This window comes from Triticum dicoccoides, chromosome 7A, assembly GCF_002162155.2.
Source record: "Triticum dicoccoides isolate Atlit2015 ecotype Zavitan chromosome 7A, WEW_v2.0, whole genome shotgun sequence".
Taxonomy (NCBI): Eukaryota; Viridiplantae; Streptophyta; class Magnoliopsida; order Poales; family Poaceae; genus Triticum; species Triticum dicoccoides.
This window is the reverse complement of record NC_041392.1, coordinates 127,768,921-127,776,849: the sequence shown is the minus strand read 5'-3', so window position 1 is coordinate 127,776,849 and position 7,929 is coordinate 127,768,921. Positions and strand designations below refer to the sequence as shown.

The following is a 7,929-nucleotide window of genomic DNA, read 5'->3' as shown; positions in this document are numbered from 1 at the left end:
AGAGAGAGAGAGAGAGAGAGAGAGAGAGAGAGAGAGACCAGAAAAACCAACTTGCATATTAAAGTGAAGTGTGAGACAGCAAACCTTGAGTGAAGCACGCAATGTCAGATCCTGAACACTTGGAAGCACTTTAGGAAGTATAGTCAAAGCATGTTCAAGAGTCATTGGGGTATAGAAATCAAGAAATGTGTGTTTCAAGTTTGGAGCATCCCCAAGGTCAACAGGATACAGACGCCCATAGAAAATGAAAGTTTTGAGTTTTGCCGCATTGAGTACTATCTTTGTTATCTTGCAGTGCACAACACGGAAGTATAATAACTTTGACAATGGACAAGCTACTGTCAGCTCATCATTCAGGTGACATCTAAACATACTAAACCACTCAAGATTAATGCAATTTGACAGCATATCTTGAAGATCCTTCCGGCTGACACGTAACAAGTACAAGTCAAGTGTTCTCAGATTTGGAAAACCTCTGAATTGAGGGGGCAGTTCAAATGATGCAAAGCTAAGTTTTAGTTGACGAAGCTGAAATATGATTCCATTGTCTAAAAGCTCGAGCGGAAATCTGTACTGATCAGTACGACCGAAGTAATCGGTTGGTGCTATATCAAGGGCAAGGCTCTTCGTCCGCGAGATACAGCAAAAGCAACCCATGAATTTATATGATCTAGTATCCTGCAGTCAAACTCAAATTTGATCATGAGCTCTTCAACAACCATGCCCTGATGTTGTTGCATAACTGTATTCACGGTCTTAATGAATTTCTGAGTGTATTGTTGTTCGTAAAACACATTCTTAGACACTGTGAGAACATCAAATCTTAGTTTGGGGCATAACATCCACCTATCTTCCCATTTACTTGACAGAATGCCACTCCTTACAGCATCCTTTAGTGGCAACTTTGATAGAACCATAGATAGCATATCCTCAGGAAGGTCTGTAAACTGAACATTTGCTCTGGTTTTCTTAAAGACTTTTCCTTGGTAGGATTCATAGGAACCCATATGTCTTTTTCTTGTGCATGTTAGATCGTTGTCCATTTTAATTCTACATGAAAATGAAGCCAGGGTAAGTACAATTATATCAAGCAAATGAACCTGGAAGGCTGAAATGCAAGTACACTACACAACAAAAGGTTATCCCATTTCATCACATTTATAGCTTCTACTATCCCTCATAATTAGATAAGAACAACCACTCAATAAAGTTGTTGTATTTTCCTTGATAAATAGCCAACTGTGCTTCTAGCAAAAACTGTAAAATGGAACCATAGATCGGTACGATAAATAAGAGCATGGGTTTGTGTGGGCAAACATTTGATCTAGATCGTGTGCTCGTTGTGCACGACAAACCCGAAGTTCATTTGTGGAAATTCGGTAAGGTTTAGATCATGATGGGATGACAAGAACATTACCAATGGCAATGAATTGAGAAGGGTGAACTCTGGAGGTCCCTTGTTTACAAATGCACCATATGTAGTTAAATAAATATATATCGTTGGGGAAACTCTAGGTTTTGTAAAAGTTTAATAAATCTAGATCCTCTGATCCAGCTTGGTGGTTGGTCAAGACTCGGGAGCGGAATCAGAAAAGGAAGGTGGGAGGAGAATGGTGAATCATGGAGATCCCCTCTCGAGATCCATCTTGTGAATTTAAATAAATCTAGATCGTAAGAGCAAGTAGAGATTCCCTAATAAATCCAAATTATCTGATCAAGATTTGAGGTTGGCCAGGGAGATGAATCGGAAAAGGAGGTGAGAGGAGAAGGATGAACTGTGGAGATCCTATGTTCCCAATCCATCGTGTGCAGTTAAAAATCAAGATCGTTAGATAAATTCTAGATTCTCTAAAAGTTAGGCCTTTAAAATAGCTCCTCCTATCACTCATAACCAGATTAGAACAACCATTCCATAAAATTGCCTTATTTCCATATCTAAAAATTTGAGCTAGCAAAAACTATAAAGCGCAACCATAAATCTAAAGGATAAATCAGGGCGTGGGGTTGAGTGTTTGTGTATACGAGAGGGTACAGGGCGGCAACGAAAAACTTACCAAAGGTGAAAGACTCTGGATGAGGTTGAGACAACAGCGAACGGCGGTAGAACGGGAACATCGATGAGCGGCGACGCACTTGAGTTTGGGGGTTAGGGTTGAGGAGGCGGCGGCGGCAGTGGCGGACCTAGGTCACGAAGGGGTACACTCATACAATATATATATATATATATATATATATATATATATATATATATATATAGAGAGAGAGAGAGAGAGAGAGAGAGAGAGAGAGAGAATTTGGGTCAGAGCCAGATAGAGAGTCACTTTCTGCACACAAAAAAATATTGGAGGGGCCGGGACTCAAAGAAAAATCAAAAGAGGAAAGTGTGAGAGGAGGGTGAACCGTGGGGATCCCCTATGCCCAAATTTACCGTGTGCAGTGAAATAAATCTAGACCGTTAGATTAACTCTAGCAGATTTCCCAAAATGTTGAGCCTTTATAGTGCGTTTAAAGGGTCTTCTAAAAAATAAAGGCTCCAACGCAAGGGTATAAAGTCAAATTATATGAACTACAGTCTTTATATTTCTTCTTCCATGTAGGGCCCACTTATTAGTGGGTTATCATTTCTTTTTTATCCTTGCCCATCTTGGCCATAGCTCCCCATCATAGTTGCTCCTCTGCACGCAAACTGTCCCCACGCTTCGGTGGAAGCCCGATTGTCAGAGGCGGCGAGGTCGTGCCGCGTTGAAAGCGAAGGGAGTGCGGTGTAGAACTCCAGGTTCTGGCGAGAGAGGGAGGAGGCAGCGGCAGAAGATGGAGGAGAGGCGATAATGCATCCACCAACTCGGAAAGAGTGCTGGAGGGATGGTCGCAGAGTTGTCGGGCATGGCCAACAAACAAGGTTCCATGTTCAGGAAAAATAGATCAAATGTACATTTCGTACATTTATTTCACATTATACTTACTTCATAGAAAAATAAACTGAGTTTAATATGTTGTCGCAACAATGAACTTTTTAAAATTGATAAATGATTCTATGATTCTACATTTGAGAACAAAGCTCTGCCTATTAACAGGTAACTAAGCTGCATTGCCAATTTTTACTGATCAGAAAGCTTCAACGAAAAATATGAAAGGAAAATTTATAATGGCAACACGCTCATTCAAAACTATGACCTATTTCTGTACTAACTGGTTTCTTGATAATAGTCAATGACTAATTAAAAAATAGATAATGGGAGGCGGTGGCGTTTCTCAGACATCCAACACGTTGTCCTCCTGATGCACGGCAAAGAGACGGTCGCCCCCAACGGAGAAGTCACTAATGGCACCACTGCCTTGGCTCCCACGCAGCGCCAGCCTCAGGTCATGATTAGGGCCGCCATACACCGAGATGGTGTCATTCTTGGACGCCAAGAGCAGTCCGCCGTGCATGGCAAGCTTTGAAGTATTGCACTTGGAAGTGGAACTCATCTTGCTCTGATGTAGCCACTGCACGTTTCCGGAGTTGCCCTGGATACGAATGTCGATTAACCCGATATCATGGTGCTCACTGATCAAGCAGACCGAACTCTCGTCTTCCATCATGGCTGCATCCACAACCCGTCTGTTCTTCCCCTCGCAGGCACTCTCGTACCACCACGACCATACAACGCTCATATCCCGGGAATTTACCAGAGCCATGGAAAACAACGGCCAAACGCTGGCCGCCATGAGCGTCTTGGTGTTTGGCAGCCATTGAAGCTTGTTGGTGCTGCCCATCTTGCTTTCGGGGTTGAAGTGCAAACAGGAGCCTGCCTGCTCGCCGGTGATGCAGTCCCAAGCATCGATGCCGTAGTTGCCGTAGCGGCTTCTTCATCTGCAGCTTGCAAACATTTTTGTTTCCTGGTCGGAGGCCAAAGCTAGTGTGTCAAGGTCGACACTTTCGCCTAGGTTTGATAATCGGAAGTGGTGACTTAGGTCGCCGGTAAGCGCTGAGAAGTGAGAAAGCAGCCATGCCCAGGCCGCCGACGAGGAGCATGGAGGGGCCTAGGTAAACCGCATCGCGGACCCACGACACCGCAGGTGTCAGGCAGATCGGCCGGCGCTGCTCTAGCATCCAGTTGTACACCCGCGCGATGGTGCCGTGCGTGTACGTGTGCGTGATGCAACACCCACTATCGGGTGCCGCGCGGACCACCGGGTGGTCAACCGGCACCCGCCCTGGTGGCACTGAAGCGGCTAGGCGGACCCTCTCGACATCGAGCTCGCCGATGCGAGCGGCACGGACGCGGTCGAGGAGGCCGTAGTAGTTCGCCTCGCGGAAGAGCACCCTCTCCGGGACGCCGGCCGGGACGTGGAGCTCGCCCGTGCGGAGCATGTCGAGGAGCGAAGCGAAGCAGGACGGATCGCGGTCGATGAAGTACTCGGGCACGCCCCCGTGCGTGCCTGCGGCGCCGCCGGCATTCCATCATGGCACAGAGCATGGTTCCCTCGCCCGCGCCTGTGAGCGTGTCAGCCGTCGTCTCGAACACCTGCCCGCCGACATTCAGCCGGACGCGGCCGGCTGGCTGCGGCGTGTGCATGGCCAGTGGCTGTGTAGAGGTCTTGCGCGCGCGTGGGCGTGTCGCGTCGAGGGGAAACTCACGTTCGCTTTGGTGGCCAGAACACAACAACTGCCGCTTTTCCTTGAACACAACAAGCGCATGGCCAGTGGTGAACTTGGTGCGCGACAGCTATTTATCGCATTAAGAGAGATCTTACAGATTAGGTCTCGCGTCGAACGCTACATTACTGGGCCGGCCCATTGGCGAGAAAAGCGCGAGTTAAAAATCAGTGCACGCACGAGGGATCGATCATTCGATGTCCTGGTTGACCAGCGGCTTCCTAACCACTGCGCAAGGCTCAAATTCATGTACACCCTGAAAGGTATGCTCGGGAGCAACTAGTTAACGAACGCTCCTTCGAGAGCCTCGCAACGATCAGCGCCATTTGACGCGCTCTCAGCCATTCGTCACGTGTCGCGCTGTAGACGCTTCCTCCAGTTCTTTTATTTTTCTGCACGTGTTTTTGGCTTTTTAAATATTTTTTTCCGGGTTTTTTTTCAACATTCTGGTTTTCTCCCGGTCTTTCTTAGCTTTTCGATCAAATTTTTTTTCGATTTTTTTGCACGAAAAAAACGTATTTTCTTTTTTTTTCTTTCGCGAAAGTCACAGTTTTTTTTCGTAAGAGGCACGGTTGTGCTTTAGCGAGAGTCACGGCCGCGCCTTTCGGAAACGGAAAAAAATGTGTTTTCTGTTTTTTTCTATCGCGAGAGTCACGGTTTTGCTTCCGCGAGAGGCGCGGTTGTGCTTTCGCGAGAGTCGCAGCCGTGCCTCTCGGAAAGGGAAAAACCAAACACGTTTTCTATTTTTTTTCTTTCGCGAGAGTCATGGTTTTGCTTCCGCGAGAGGCACGGTTGTGCATTCGTGAGAGTCACGGCCGTGCCTCTTAGAAAGGGAAAAAATACGTGTTTTCTGTTTTTTTTTCTTTCGCGAGAGTCATGGTTTTGCTTACGCGAGAGGCACGTTGTGCTTTCGCGAGAGTCACGGTCGTGCCTCTCGGAAAAGAAAAAAAAACACGTTTTCTGTTTTTTTCCTTCCACGAGAGTCATGGTTTTGCTTCCACAAGAGGCACGGGTGTGATTTCGCGAGAGGCATGGGCGTGCCTCTTTCGGAAAGGGAAAAAAACCGTGCTTCCGGTTTGATTTTTTCGCCCGGTTTTTTTCGTCCGTTTTTTTCATGAAAAAAAGTTTGTCAAAACCTATCAACATGGGATCTAGTTTTGAAGATCTCAACGCGAGGAATCCAATGATGAAAACGGTTCGAAATTTGAATGCATGTTTTAAAAGATAAAATGTTTTGAATAAACGAATCTACGAAAAAAGGGAAAACTCCCAGGTTGCGACAAATGGCGCGCTGCATGTGCACCACTTATCGCAACCTGGAAAAGTGGTGTGTTTTTTGCAACGAGTACTTCTTAATTAGTGATTTCGGGTATGCCCTATTAGAAGGACAAGAGTCGGCTTTTACACATTCTCCTCCTTTCTTTTCTTTGACTTTTTTTCTTTCTTGGGTTTCAACGCTTTTTCGTTTTTTTTCTTTTCATTTTGTTCCTTCGTTTTTTCTTTTATTTTTCCTTCTTAATTTTTTGTTTAGGTTTCTTTTTTCTTCTCCATTTTTTGTTTTCCTTTTTTCCTTTGCTTCTTTTTGTTTCTCATTCTACATTCTTATATACATGACCAACATTTTTTCAAAATTGTTCAACACTTTCTAAATACTTGTTCAACGTTTTTCAAACACTTATTCAACATTTTTATATACATGACCAACGTTTTTATGTACTTGTTCAACATTTTGCAAATACTTTTTCCACATTTTTCGAATGCTTGATTAACATTTTTTTTCAATCTTTGTTCAACATTTTTCGAACGCTTGATTAACATTTTTTCATGTACTTGTTCAACATTTTTTGAATGTTTGATTAACGTTTTTAAAATCCTTGTTTAACATTTTTCAAATCCTTGTTCAACATTTTTCGAACGCTTGATTAACATTTTTTCAAACTTGTTCAACATTTCCTCAAATACTTGTTCTATATTTTTGAAAATGCTTGATTAACATTTTTCAAATACTTGTTCAACATTTTTCTAATATTTGATCAACATTTTTCAAATACTTGTTCAACATTCCTATGAATGTTGCTACATTAACATTTTTTAAATACTTGTTCAACATTCTTTCTGAATGCTTGATAACATTTTTTAAATACTTGTGCAACATTTTTTATATACTTATTCAACATTTTCTAAATGTTTTTTGAAGAGTTTTTTTTGTAATATATATATTTAAAATATTGTAAGTATAAACAAAAGTACAAAATAAAACATAAAACGAAACCAGAAAACGTAAAAGTACAGAAATATAGGTTGACCCCTACGTGAGGTTGACCCCTACGCTCGCTTAAAGCGAAAAATAGGGGCGCCCGACTTAGTGGCTTAGGAACAGAGAATTGCGGGCGCATATGTAGGGGGGGACTATTTCTCGCATTAAGCAAGAGTTTGTATGAAGTCCAAAGATAACTCGCACCTCTCTAGGTCGCAACAAGTGTAGTTTTTTTCGTAGATCCGTTTATTCAACAAGTTTTGGTGCATCCAAATTCTGAACTGTTTTCATCGTTGAATTTCTCGCGTCGAGATCTCCAAAACTAGATCCCATATTGATAGGATTTGATAAACTTTATTTTCACGAAAAAACATGATGAAAAACCCAACGGGAACACGGGTTTTTCCCTTTTCAACAGAGGCACGGTCGTGCCTCTCACGGAAGAAAAACCGTTCCTTCGTTTTCAAAAGGCACGGCCGTGCCTTTCGCGGAAGCACAACCGTGTCTCTTGCGGAAGGAAAAAATAACAAAAATGCAATTTATTTTCCGTTTCCGAGAGGCACGGCAGTGCTTCTCGCAAAAATATAACCGTGCCCCTCACGAAAGCAAAATCGTGCCTCTGGCGGAAGGAAAAAAAACAGAAGACACAGTTCTTTTTTTCGTTTCCGAGAGGCATGGCCGTGCCCTCGCGAAAGCACCCGTGCCTCTCGCGGAAGGGAAAAACAACAGAAAACACGTTTTTTTTTTATTTCTGAGAGGCACGGCCGTGCTTCTCGCGAAAGTACAACCGTGTCCCTCGGGGAAGCAAAACCGTACCTCTCGTGGAAGGAATAAAAATAGAAAATGCGTTTTTTGGGGTTTCCGAGAAGCACAGCCGTGCCTCTCGTGAAAGCACAACTGTGCGAAAGCAAAAAAAAACATATTTTCTTCACGCGTATTTTTTTTGAATATATTTTGTGGTCCAAAAGCTAAGGAAGACAAGTAGAAAACCAAAAAAATCTAAAAAACAAGGTTTAAAATCCGAAAATGC

General features: G+C 43.5%; 1 pseudogene; it reads right to left on the bottom strand.

Moving 5' to 3' along the window:
* Positions 1-3,207: 3,207 nt before the first annotated feature.
* On the bottom strand, positions 3,208-4,562 carry LOC119333260 (annotated as a pseudogene).
* Between the last annotated feature and the right edge of the window lie 3,367 nt (positions 4,563-7,929).